General features: G+C 33.8%; 1 protein-coding gene across 3 annotated transcripts in view; it reads right to left on the bottom strand.

Annotated features, from left to right (window-relative positions):
• LOC145675595 (jouberin-like) overlaps positions 1-14,792 on the bottom strand; it is an 82,990-nt gene extending 68,198 nt beyond the window's left edge. The window contains exon 1 of one of the 3 annotated variants that reach the window (XM_081746125.1): positions 14,566-14,785. The gene's annotated coding sequence lies outside the window, so the exon portion shown is untranslated. Of the gene's footprint in view, positions 1-14,530 lie in introns of all 3 variants that reach the window. The other 2 variants (XM_081746124.1, XM_081746126.1) reach the window with 2 other exon arrangements.
• Between the last annotated feature and the right edge of the window lie 383 nt (positions 14,793-15,175).

Genomic DNA, 15,175 nt, shown 5'->3' on the forward strand with positions numbered 1-15,175 from the left:
AATTTATGAATTTTTAAATATTTTGAAACACATGTCTACGAAATCTTACAAAGAACGTTACAAATACTAAATAATCGAAAACCACATCTCGCTACACCTCTTCGTTACCGAAATATAGGGGAAATAAACAGTGATACCATAGATGTGTGGGGTTTGCGTACTAGATGGAACAACTTTGAAATACGAATTACTAATTCCTAATAACAATCTCAAAAGACGTTTAAATAGGAAACAAACACACACAGCTGTGGGGTTTTGGGGTTACCATGGGGTCGCAAACCATCCATTTCTAAACATTGAAAAAACGTCTTAATACACTTTTAAAGAACATTACAAAGATGTGTTTACCGAAAATCTCAAGTCAGTACACCTAACTGTTACCGAAAAATGGGGAAATAAAAAAACGGCACCATAGTTTAGTGGAGTTCAGGTGCTTAAAGGTACACTTTTGAAAAACTAATTATTGAGGCCTAACAATAATACCATGAATAATCATAATCAATAAAAACAACACATACTAATGGGGTTTATGGGTACCATGGGGTTCGTGACCCCCCACATCTACTTCAGTTTTCATTTTTTTTCAGCTACCTTAACCACTACCCTCAGCTGGGTCGAATACCGAAAACTGCATGTTAATATCTTAGAAAGTAACCGAGATTTTAAGATTTGTATTTTTGATGACGTCATAAATAGGCCTATATAGATTCTTATGGATATGGACTTTTGGGTTTCTACTAGAAGGAGGAGAAATTTCACAAAACTAATATATGTGCATTAATATACAACCTAATAGACGCTCTGTAGTAAAATATGATGGTACCCCTATGGGTTAAGTGAGAACCCCACTATATTTTCTACAAATTCATTACTTTATATATTAATTTCTTTCGGTTACTTTAAACAGTACACTCAGCTGAGTCAAGTACTGAAAACTGCATGTCAATATCTAAAAAAGTAACCAAGATTTTAAGATTTGTATTTTAGATGACGTCATAAATATAGATTCTTATGGATATGGACTTTTGGGTTTCTACTAGAAGGAGGAGAAATTTCACAAAACTAATATATGTGCATTAATACACAATCTAATAGACATTCTGTAGTAAAATATGATGGTACCCCTATGGGTTAAGTGAGAACCCCACTATATTTTCTACAAATTCATTACCTCGTTTATTAATTTCTTTCGGTTACCTTAAACAATACACCCAGCTGAGTCGAGAACTGAAAACTGCATGTCAATATCTAAAAAAGTAACCGAGATTTTAAGATTTGTATTTTTACGACGTCATAAATATAGATTCTTATGGATATGGACTTTTGGGTTTCTACTAGAAGGAGGAGAAATTTCACAAAACTAATATATGTGCATTAATACACAATCTAATAGACATTCTGTAGTAAAATATGACGGTACCCATATGGGTTAAGTGAGAACCCCACTATATTTTCTACAAATTCATTACCTCATTTATTAATTTCTTTCGGTTACCTTAAACAATACACCCAGCTGAGTCGAGTACTGAAAACTGCACGTCAATATCTAAAAAAGTAACCAAGATTTTAAGATTTGTATTTTTGATGACGTCATAAATATAGATTCTTAAGGATATGGACTTTTGGGTTTCAACTATAAGGAGGAGAAATTTACAAAACTAATATATGTGCATTAATATACAATCTAATAGACATTCTGTAGTAAAATATGATGGTACCCTATGGGTTAAGTGAGAACCCCACTATATTTTCTACAAATTCATTACCTCATTTATTAATTTCTTTCGCTTACCTTAAACAATACACCCAGCTGAGTCGAGTACTGAAAACTGCACGTCAATATCTAAAAAAGTAACCAAGATTGTAAGATTTGTATTTTTGATGACGTCATAAATATAGATTCTTGTGGATATGGACTTTTGGGTTTCTACTAGAAGAAGGAGAAATTTCACAAAACTAATATATGTACAGTATTATACAATCTAATAGACATTCTGTAGTAAAATATGATGGTACCCCTATGGGTTAAGTGAGAACCCCACTATATTTTCTACAAATTCATTACCGGTACCTCATTTATTAATTTCTTTCGGTTACCTTAAACAATACACCCAGCTGAGTCGAGTACTGAAAACTGCACATCAATATCTAAAAAAGTAACCAAGATTTTAAGATTTGTATTTTTGATGACGTCATAAATATAGATTCTTATGGATATGGACTTTTGGGTTTCTACTAGAAGGAGGAGAAATTTCACAAAACTATTATATGTGCATTAATATACAATCTAATAGACATTCTGTAGTAAAATATGATGGTACCCCTATGGGTTAAGTGAGAACCCACTATATTTTCTACAAATTCATTACCTCATTTATTAATTTCTTTCGGTTACCTTAAGCAATACACCCAGCTGAGTCGAGTACTGAAAACTGCATGTCAATATGTAAAAAAGTAACCGAGATTTTAAGAGTTGTATTTTTGATGACGTCATAAATATAGATTCTTATGGATATGGACTTTTGGGTTTCTACTATAAGGAGGAGAAATTTACAAAACTAATATATGTGCATTAATATACAATCTAATAGATGTTCTGTAGTAAAATATGATGGTACCCCTATGGGTTAGGTGAGAACCCCACTATATTTCTACAAATTCATTACTTTATTTATTAATTTTTTTCGGTTACCTTAAACAATACACCGAGCTGAGTTGAGTACTGAAAACTGCATGTCAATATCTAAAAAAGTAACCGAGAGTGTAAGAGTTGTATTTTTATGACGTCATAAGTATAGATTCTTATGGATATGGACTTTTGGGTTTCTACTAGAAGGAGGAGAAATTTCACAAAACTAATATATGTGCATTAATATACAATCTAATAGACATTCTGTAGTAAAATATGATGGTACCCCTATGGGTTAAGTGAGAACCCCACTATATTTTCTACCAATTCATTACCTCATTTATTAATTACTTTCGGTTACCTTAAACAATACACCCAGCTGAGTCGAGTACTGGAAACTGCATGTCAATATCTAAAAAAGTAACTGAGATTTTAAGATTTGTATTTTTATGACGTCATAAATATAGATTCTTATGGATATGGACTTTTGGGTTTCTACTAGAAGGAGGAGAAATTTACAAAACTAATATATGTGCATTAATATACAATCTAATAGATGTTCTGTAGTAAAGTATGATGGTACCCCTATGGGTTAAGTGAGAACCCCACTATATTTCTACAAATTCATTACTTTATTTATTAATTTTTTTCGGTTACCTTAAACAATACACCCAGCTGAGTCGAGTACTGAAAACTGCATGTCAATATCTAAAAAAGTAACCGAGATTTTAAGATTTGTATTTTTATGACGTCATAAATATAGATTCTTATGGATATGGACTTTTGGGTTTCTACTAGAAGGAGGAGAAATTTCACAAAACTAATATATGTGCATTAATATACAATTTAATAGACATTCTGTAGTAAAATATGATGGTACCCCTATGGGTTAAGTGAGAACCCCACTATATTTTCTACAAATTCATTACCTCATTTATTAATTTCTTTCGGTTACCTTAAGCAATACACCCAGCTGAGTCGAGTACTGAAAACTGCATGTCAATATCTAAAAAAGTAACCGAGATTTTAAGAGTTGTATTTTTGATGACGTCATAAATATAGATTCTTATGGATATGGACTTTTAGGTTTCTACTATGAGGAGGAGAAATTTACAAAACTAATATATGTGCATTAATATACAATCTAATAGATGTTCTGTAGTAAAATATGATGGTACCCTTATGGGTTAAGTGAGAACTCCACTATAGTTTCTGTAAAAAGATTATTTCATTTATTAATTTCTTTCGGTTACCTTAAACAACGCACTCAGCTTTGTCGAATACTGAAAACTGCATGGCATTCACACTGAAGCATTCTGAGACTGTAAATAAAACGCAAGATAAAAATGAGATCCGATATTGTTCCTATATAGTTAAAAAATATAATCAATTAGACGAAAAATTGTATTTTTCAGTTTCAATTCATGTTGATATATAGCGTGAAAAATATACTCTCAACCTTACATTGCAGCACTTGCCATACATGTCACAATTTAACATCGTTGTAATATTCTGAGCTTTATGTTTGACTTTTAAATTATACTTATCCCAATCACCTAATAAAATATTATAATCATTTAACATGTATCTACAATATAGATAAATCGATCCTACTTTCCTAACCACAAAATTATCTTAGGAAAAAGAAAACAGGAAAACTCTTACAAAACTCAGGGATAGATGTTATCCACTAGCACCTATGGTCTGATACTAGAAGTTGCTCCTCTATCACTATTCCACTGTTTTCCCACTTTGGAGGAAGATGAGAGATGTATTTGTCGATTATATCCCACATGAGATAAAATAATGTACAGAAAGTACTGATGCTCACAAATATGGAATTCGTAGAGTTTTCTTTGTCCTAATAGGGAAATACGTTATTCTAGGTAACTTATTCTCAACTGGTCCTCCAGGGCTCACGAATATTTAATGGTTGCTGGTTAAGGTGGTTTCTAATAGTTTCATTACGGTTGTTATTATTTGTAAGGAAGAAGGCCTACCAAGAAAGAGGACCATGTTCAAAAGGCTGAGAACTACAGCTCTAGATTAGTTGTAAGAAAATGCAAATTGCCTGAATAGCGTAGAGAGAGACATCAAGCAGATTTTGTTCATGACTCTTACGCATTATTAGTCCTATCATGGTTACTTAAATAATTCAGACAGTTTTCTATTGCTGAATGGACTGGAAAATATTGTTCTAGGATACTGTAGTACAAAGAAACTCATAGCCAAATGGGAAAATCATTTTGTAAGCGAATGGAAATACGCCAAGAAATAGTGCAAATAACTTCAAATCATATAGGATAAGGCCAATGTTTAATAATTGAGGATATTTATTGGACATCCTTCATATAAGGGTATTCGATATTACAATGTGCGCCATTTAGTAGACATTTGAACATCGATTCTGCAAGACCTACGTAGTCAACAATAGGAAACTAATTTCTACAGACTGCCTCATCGCATCAGAATAACAATTTCATAACCTGTAAATCATTCACAAGAAGTTTTTATTTCTTAATTTTGAGGAAATTGATACAATGAACTGACTGCGCAATCATTAATTTCTTGCAGGTCGGGGGGAAGTAAGTGTAGTGGAGAGAAAATTGGGAGACAACATATTTTTATATACACGAAAGGGTAGTTTTTGACACATTACAATACAACGTGTCCAGGGAGCAGGCGTCGTCATCAGTGAGGGAGCTCGTCTGACGAAGTCACTGATACTTCACTTTTACATAATTCAATGCATCGCAAACGTAAAAAAGTAGAATGACGTTGTGATGGAAATACGACTATGAAACTTCAACTAGGAGTACTTCAAGAGTAAGAGTTAAAGGGATTGTCCAATAACGTAATAGGGAAGATAAAAATATCCTATAGTCGGCAGCTCGACAGTGCATTAACTCAAGAATATAAATACACCAAGGACAGATTCTACAAAAAACGAACTAGAGGGAACTTCAAGTGCTGGATTGTTCGTGCAGTACAACCTGCTAACTCCAACAAAATACATATCTTAATAGTTTTTAAAGTATATAATACATTCAAAAGATATGTCCAAGGAGAAGACAGATCTTCCGAGAGTTTGTTCTGCACTGAGACAAAGTAGAGCAATCAAACACGTGTATCTCTTCTTTTTCTTTCAAATTTGCCGTCTTTTAGCTTAATTTTTACTCGTTGAGATATTGTATGTGGTCACTCAACTTCATTTTGTGTATTGCGTTTATTTTCGTCGTTCAACTTTTGATAAAATACTTCTCCAGTTTCTTTGGGGTCACTATTGTGCCGCCCCTGCACCACTTCCAATTGTGTATAAGTGGAATCTACGACTAAACATAATGGACATTCCTTTTTACCCAACTTCGATCCGACATTTTGTTCTTGCGTTAAGGCTGCTTTTGTATTTTTCGGACAAATTTTCGGCAAGTTATAGTGCTGAATCGAGGCATTTCTATATCCAGGTAAGTTTGTGCTTTCTGTCTTTATCTCGTATCATGAATCAACTCTCATACGTTGTTGGTGTTCCAGCGCTCCCCCAGAATTTGTAGGGAAGGGTCCAATGTTCCAAGCCACTACATTTACGTACTATTGAACGAATATTATTCTGCACCAGAAAAAAATGATAAGTAATTGTAAAAAAATGATAGAACTAGATTGTTTTATGAGAGAGTACGGATGAAGAGTAAGATCAAATATTCATGCTACATTAATCATTTCAATGTTAGACAAGTATAGTTTTATTAAGAAAATATAAAAGTGTATGTTGAGTTAGGAAGTTTTTTTGGGGGGGTCGGATCCTGTGGACCACCGTGTGCATACGCCCCTGTTGGTGTAGTTTTGATACACCCTATATATACAGGACATTTTAAAATACACGTTACAACGCTTGGAAGGTGATTTTCAAGTAAAACAAGGACAAAATATTATATGAAAAAAGGTGAAGTGGTATAGTTTGCGGGTGAAAGGTGTCCGAAAATCGCCACATACCATGTTTGAAACACAATAACGCAAGAAGAAATTGAGATAGCAATGTCAGGTTAAGAGAAGATAAAGGAAGTCGTACCTGACGAATACAATGGTGCTGCAATTGAGGCCCAATTTGAAGTGCGCAATGGGACTTTCACAGAAACTGGGGAGTCTTCTTACGGAAAATACAGGAAACTGAAGACTATGTTCCACATTATAATGAAATCCGAATGTAAGCAGTAAAAGAATGATGATGAATGCTCACATATCCCACTATAGCTGGAATACCTTAGCACACGGAAAATAAGACAATAGCACTGCAAAATCTGTTTTGGCATATGGTTCACATTGTGGTAAGAGAAGTAAAAGTAACACAATTGTATTCATGTTCCAATACTGCTAAGACACCGCGAGACACTCGAAAAATGTGAAAGTAACACTGCAAGATCTACTATTCCACATGGGTTACATCACGGTACGAAAAATAGAAGTTTCCATGCCCTACTACAGCTTGGATTCCGTCACAGTTAAAAAATAGGAAACAAACACTGTGCGCATTACGGTATAATGAATATAAAAACAATTGTGTTATGTGCCACTGAGACATCCTAAACAATAAAAAAAACAACAGTAAAAACAGTACAAAACGGGTTAAAGCTCCGAGTATTTTCTACACTACTTTTAGTACGAAAAACAAATGTGAAACAATCGCCATGTCATCAGATTGTACAAGGAAGCTCCAAATGAAGTGGGTAATCTTCAGAGGAATAAAGGTGGAGAACATCGAGAATCCTATTTCATCCTCATTATTAAAAAAAAAAAAAAAAAAAAAAAGACTACAGAATATTGAATCCCAACTAAAATTTTAATTTTTTTTTCTGTTGTTCTACCTGATCAATGAAAAATCAAAAGCTAGACACAACACAGAATCGAACACGGGCCGTGAGTCTTGTACGGATCCAATGAGGCAGGTAGTATTGATAGTTTTATTTTCTTCTTTTCACTGTTTCATGATATGTCTATAGTATCCTGCAGGGTTGTAAACTCTCACTTTTGAAACGAGCTTAGCTCAGCTCAAACTCAGAGTGTAAAAAGGGAGTTAATTCACATTCACACTCAAGCTTTTTAGAAGCGAGCTCTACTCACGTTTTTTTTTTTTTTTTAAGTTACGCTCAAATTCATGCTCAACATAATGAAAACACACACTGATGATTTAATAATAAAAAAATATTTACAATGATACGCAGTGGTGTATTTACGATTTTGTTTCGGGGGTCTTTGCTAACTTTAGTCCTGGAAATGTGAAAATTCTGCAAGATATTTCATTTACTTTAACATAGTAAATAAAATTTGCGAGGCTTCAGCCCGGAAGCCTAAAACGTAACCTAAAATGTCATAAATCTGGGACTACTACGTTTTGTTATTGCATTGAGAAATTCAAGAAGTAACTGATTTTTAAAAATACCTAGATGATCTTTTTAATAAGATGATTCTCTCCTCAAAATTTGTAGGATAGAACAATATCTATTTCCGTTGATTTGATTAAAAATAAAATAACTGATCAACTATAAACAAGGCAAGATATTTTCTCTGTCTTTGGTTCATACATAACTATCGGGTTATAATTTTGGACAAACATTAAAAAGAATATGATAAATTCCGCCAACTTAACTAATACTGTCATTTGAAATAGATGCACTTTCAGACCACAGTCGCCTCGAGCTATTTCTAGTCCTAAAGTCCGTAACCTACATAATTTATATAATTACAAATTAGTATTTAAAGTATCTTCTCAGAGATCGGATAACAGCAAACCTACAAAGGGACAATTACATTATTTTGTGAAAATCAAACTATGTGGCGTTGAGCGGGATTTTACGATCAAACTCCCCTACATTTCGAGTTAAACTGAACTCACGCTTTCAAAAGGAGTTGGCTCATGATAAAACTTACGATAAACGAGCACGCTCATGTGAGCTAGCTCAGATGAGCGCGCTCATTTACATCCCTGGTATCTTGGGTAAATTGCAAAGAGAAAAATAATGCATTAATCCATTTTGTTAGGGACTGGGCCTTTAAAATCCTGGATTGCAAAGCCTTCGTAAATTTTACGACGCGCCATTTGCAAAAACGCTAGAACTAGAAATACACATCACACAAAAATATTGTTTTATTTTCCCCGCTCTGAAGATAAACAATTATATATGTTTGTAATATAGGCATATAACTGAATCCTACATAATTTTTTAAATTTTGAAAATATACAACAATTAGTATATATATATAGGGTATATATTAGGAAAATGTCATAGGGCACATCACATGGTGTTGTTGTGGAGTCCCCCAGGAGCCTCCTTCAAGGGGGCCCAGGGGATAACTTCAAATTTTCAAATGGGAACACATATTGAATCATACCTCATTCAATAGTACTTGGAAAAACAAAAGAACTTTTGTAGGAAACAATTTTCGATTTGGGCCACCGTTTTCAAAAAAATTATAAAGCGTCGAAAAAATTACGAAAGCTTTATAACCTAGGGTTAAGATTTGATTAAATCGCGAAGTGATAAAAAGATACGCGTACTGATTTCATTTTCATAGTAAGTAGAAAGATACTACCCTTTGAAAACATACATTTTTAATTGCGAAAGATAACACATACATGTCCTAACTTTCAAAATGGATGATATTTAACTTCTTTGAGCCTCTTATTTTCCATAGTTTCCAATCCAGTGGCAGAGCATTAGGTCAATCCGGCGGGCAAGTTCCTTACACAGAAACTTGTCCCTTAACAGTTGTTCACCTTTTACAGTAATGGCAATGATCCTCCTAACTGAAATATTTAAAAACATAGTACAGGTCGACAAGTACTTTGATGTTCATTTTAACAAAAGAGACACTGACCAAAGCTTAAAACCCACTTTATTTTAAATTATAATTTGTAACTCTGGATTTGATATTGATATCCAAAAGTACTTTTAAGGCAAAAATAAGCAAAAATAACCAAAATATTACTACCGTGTGACACGGCCACTAAAAGATATATAAAATAAATGCCTACTGTAATGAGTATAGATTTTGATTTCCACTGCAAAACTGCAATGCAATTATAAGTATATGAACAAGAATATTCACTTTCTTTAAACGAACTAAAGTTATACAGAAGCTGGATAGGTCTGGGCAAATGTTAATCAGAATTATGTACTAGAACCGTAGCCAGCCCAAAAACTTAGGGCGGGGGCCCAGCTGAAGATAGTGGGGGGCGATCCAACCATATGATAGTTCCTCATCATATTATAGTTCTTTTGCAAGCCTACTGTAAAATATTTAGGGGGCCAGCAAAAATTTAGGGGGGCCCGGCCCCCCGTGGATACAGGCCTGCCTTGAACATAGGACTTCCCTAAAACTGAATTAGGCATTTAGTTCTTCTCTCGACTTTCTTTTCCCTACAAGAATATTTTAAAACTCATATGAGTTTATATTCTGAACATGTCATCAAAAAGTTAATTAATTTATATCTTGGTCGCTCTATTTGATCTTCATGTGGAGTTTTCGCCCCTTGTACACCAACCCATGTATTCCTAAAATTGCCTTAAAGTAAAACTTAAAACTTAAGAACTTCGGGAAAACATTCGATTGTTGTATTCATTTAACCCACGTATATTTCTTACTTATCTGGAAATTTTATTCTTCTACATAACAGCCAAAATTCAAAATTTATCAGCCTCTCCATAATGCTGACATCATCAAAAATACATAATTCATACAATTTAACTTACTTTCTTAGATATTGATATGCAATTTTCAGTACTAGACACACTGAGTGCACTGTTTAAGGTACCCGAAATAAATTAATAAATAAAGTAATCTTTTCATAAAACTATAGTGGGGTTCTCACTTAACCTATAGGGGTACCATCATATTTTACTACAGAACGTCTATTAGATAGTATATTAATGTATATATATTGGTTTTGTGAAATTTTTCCTCCTTCTAGTAGAAACCGAAAAGTCCATATCCATAAGAATCTTTATATTTATGACGTCATCAAATATACAAATCTTAAAATCTCGGTTACTTTTTTAGATATTGACATGCAGTTTTCAGTACTCGACTCAGCTAAGTGCATTGTTTAAGGTACCCGAAAGAAATTAATAAATAAAGTAACGAATTTGTAGAAAATATAGTGGGTTCTCACTTAACCCATAGGGGTACCATCATATTTTACTACAGAATGTCTATTAGATTGTATATTAATGCACATATATTAGTTTTGTAAATTTCTCCTCCTTACAGTAGAAACCCAAAAGTCCATTTCCATAAGAATCTATATTTATGACGTCATAAAAATACAAATCTTAAAATCTCGGTTACTTTTTTAGATATTGACATGCAGTTTTCAGTACTCGACTCAGCTGGGTGTATTGTTTAAGGTAACCGAAAGAAATTAATAAATGAGGTAATGAATTTGTAGAAAATATAGTGGGGTTCTCACCTAACCCATAGGGGTACCATCATATTTTACTACAGAATGTCTATTAGATTGTGTATTAATGCACATATATTAGTTTTGTGAAATTTCTCCTCCTTCTAGTAGAAACCCAAAAGTCCATATCCATAAGAATCTATATTTATGACGTCATCAAAAATACAAATCTTAAAATCTCGGTTACTTTTTTAGATATTGACATGCAGTTTTCAGTACTCGACTTAGCTGGGTGTATTGTTTAAGGTAACCGAAAGAAATTAATAAATAAAGTAATGAATTTGTAGAAATATAGTGGGGTTCTCACTTAACCCATAGGGGTACCATCATATTTTACTACAGAATGTCTATTACATTGTATATTAATGCACATATATTAGTTTTGTAAATTTCTCCTCCTTCTAGTAGACACCTAAAAGTCCATATCCATAAGAATCTATATTTATGACGTCATAAAAATACAAATCTTACACTCTCGGTTACTTTTTTAGATATTGACATGCAGTTTTCAGCACTCGACTCAGCTGAGTGTACTGTTTAAGGTAACCGAAAGAAATTAATAAATGAGGTACCGGTAATGAATTTGTAGAAAATATAGTGGGGTTCTCACTTAACCCATAGGGGTACCATCATATTTTACTACAGAATGTCTATTAGATTGTATATTAATGCACATATATTAGTTTTGTGAAATTTCTCCTCCTTCTAGTAGAAACCCAAAAGTCCATATCCATAAGAATCTTTATATTTATGACGTCATCAAATATACAAATCTTAAAATCTCGGTTACTTTTTTAGATATTGACATGCAGTTTTCAGTACTCAACTCAGCTCGGTGTATTGTTTAAGGTACCCGAAAGAAATTAATAAATAAAGTAACGAATTTGTAGAAAATATAGTGGGGTTCTCACTTAACCTATAGGGGTACCATCATATTTTACTACAGAATGTCTATTAGATTGTGTATTAATGCACATATATTAGTTTTGTAAATTTCTCCTCCTTCTAGTAGAAACCCAAAAGTCCATATCCATAAGAATCTATATTTATGACGTCATAAAAATACAAATCTTAAAATCTCGGTTACTTTTTTAGATATTGACATGCAGTTTTCAGTACTCGACTCAGCTGGGTGTATTGTTTAAGGTAACCGAAAGAAATTAATATATAAAGTAATGAATTTGTAGAAAATATAGTGGGGTTCTCACTTAACCCATAGGGGTACCATCATATTTTACTACAGAGCGTCTATTAGGTTGTATATTAATGCACATATATTAGTTTTGTGAAATTTCTCCTCCTTCTAGTAGAAACCCAAAAGTCCATATCCATAAGAATCTATATTTATAACGTCATAAAAATACAAATCTTACACTCTCGGTTACTTTTTTAGATATTGACATGCAGTTTTCAGCACTCGACTCAGCTGAGTGTACTGTTTAAGGTAACCGAAAGAAATTAATAAATGAGGTACCGGTAATGAATTTGTAGAAAATATAGTGGGGTTCTCACTTAACCCATAGAGGTACCATCATATTTTACTATAGGACGTCTATTATGTTGTATATTAGTGCACATATATTAGTTTTGTGAAATTTTTCTTCCTTCTAGTAGAAACCCAAAAGTCCATATCCATAAGAATCTATATATTTATGACGTCATCAAAAATACAAATCTTAAAATCTCGGTTACTTTCTAAGATATTAACACGCAATTTTTTGGTATTCTTCCCAGCTGAGGGTAGTGGTTAAGCTAGCTGAAAAAAAATGAAAACTGAAGTAGATGTGGGGGGTCACGAACCCCATGGTACCCATAAACCCCATTAGTATGTGTTGTTTTTATTGATTGTGATTATTCATGGTATTATTGTTAGGCCTCAATAATTAGTTTTTCAAAAGTGTACCTTTAAGCACCTCAACCCCACTAATCTATGGTGCCGTTTTTTTATTTCCCCATATTTCGGTAACAGTTAGGTGTACTGACTAGGGATTTTCGGTAAACACATCTTTGTAATGTTCTTTAAAAGTGTGTTAAGACATCTTTGTCAATGTTTAGAAATGGATGGTTTGCGACCCCATGGTAACCCCAAAACCCCACAGCTGTGTGTGTTTGTTTCCTATCTAAACGTCTTTTGAGATTGTTATTAGGAATTAGTAATTCGTGCTTCGAAGTTGTTCCATCTAGTACGCAAACCCCACACATCTATGGTATCACTGTTTATTTCCCCTATATTTCGGTAACGAAGAGGTGTAGCGAGATGTGGTTTTCGATTATTTAGTATTTGTAACGTTCTTTGTGAGATTTCGTAGACATATGTTTCAAAATATTTAAAAATTCATAAATTAGGTACCCCATGGTACCCCCGAACCCCATTGGGGTACCTATCAAATTTTGCATAATAATACATTTTCAATTGTTGTTAAGCCTCAATAAGTACTTTTTCGAAATTCATCGTTGTTCTACCCGAAACCCAAAAGTCCATACCCGACCGAAAACCTTTTTAATTTTTGTGAAGCCCACGGAGTACTGAAGTTAAATGAAATGTAACTATTTCGAATACTTTAAGCACTGTTTTTGTATGTTGCAAAGTCCAAGGGCACCTTCAGACTGGAGGGGCAACTCTAAACTTAAGCCCCAACTTGTGGGAGGAGGCCACTAAAAAGCCAGCACGAATACTTTCTAACCGAGTCAGTGCAGGAACGCAGCATGAGGCCCGAGCGGCAGCGTGCAGGTGCATCCGTAGGGAGCAGGCACCTAAGCGATGATATGCATGCGCATAAACGAGGTCGTTTACAACAGCTCACTTTAAACCCGGAGACATTAATAGATTTGGGGAAGAAACTAAATGCGGAGTATGTTTAGTACAAGGGGTCCAGAAGCACGTAAAAAACACAAAATTTACAGGAGAAATGAGTGATGCAAGTACTTAGACGTAACATAACGTAACCAAATCTTAGCTAACCTAACATAAACTAACGTAAGCTAACCTGAACTAACCTAAACTAACGTAATATTAGTAGAAATAAGCGAAATTCTATCATTTTTTGGAAAATTATGCGGGACTCCTACACTAATATAACATAAACTAAACTAACCTAACGTAACCTAAACTAGCCTAACCTAACTTAAACTAACCAACTCTATCCTAAACTAACCGAATGTGAGCAGAAATTACCAAAATAGTAACATTTTTTAGAGAAAAAAACTGGACCCCTTCTGCTAAACATAGGCCCTAAATGCCATCCCTTCGTTCTACTAGGATATCGCAACAATCTATTCAGAACATTAAGTTTCTGTCACTGCCAAACATCTTACTGCAAGTTACCTCAAATTCCTATGATAGGAAGCGGAATTAAGTAAACAAAAATAGGGAAAATATAAGAAACGAAAACAATAAATACTTGGTCAAACGGACAGTAGTAGGATGGAGTGTAAGAAAAAAAGCATACCTTAATTCACTGATTACTATACTATTACTTTATACCTTAATTCTTGCAGTTGTTTACTAACACACACAATCAAAACATTTTCTTCTTCTTCTTCTTCGGGTGTTTTTTTATTCGTAAAGTAGATCACACTCCCGGCACTTATAGACGGTAAATTCAAAAGAAAAAGATGGAAAAATGAGATAAGTCTTTAGAGATGCTTATAAGATGCGAAATAACATAGATCATTGTAAATATAGATAATAGGCATTAAGAACAGGTGAAGATAACGTGAAGGATTGAGTATAGCCCGCTTCCCCCAGTTATTTTTAACGAATCATAGTGATTCTAACGATTCATACTAGTTCATAATGAATCGGAATCGCATGTTATAAAGATTTAACATGTAAATCTTGCGGTAAGGAAGCTCTTTTAGTATAAGTAGTAGTGGTAGTAGTAGCGGTGGTAGTAGTAGTAGTAGTAGTAGCACTAGTAGTAGTAAGTAGCAATAGTAGTAGTAGTAGTGGTAGTTAGTAGCAATAGTAGTAGTAGTAGGAACGGGTTAGAAGCCCCGCAGGAGTTGGTTGGGTTCTGTTCTTGTTTAAAAAAGATTCGTCTTGATTTGGGACCTTGGCCCATGTCTGGAGTAACTCTCGGTCCACTCGTCTG

This window comes from Thermobia domestica, chromosome 18, assembly GCF_964235325.1.
Source record: "Thermobia domestica chromosome 18, izTheDome1.hap1.1, whole genome shotgun sequence".
Classification (NCBI taxonomy): Eukaryota; Metazoa; Arthropoda; class Insecta; order Zygentoma; family Lepismatidae; genus Thermobia; species Thermobia domestica.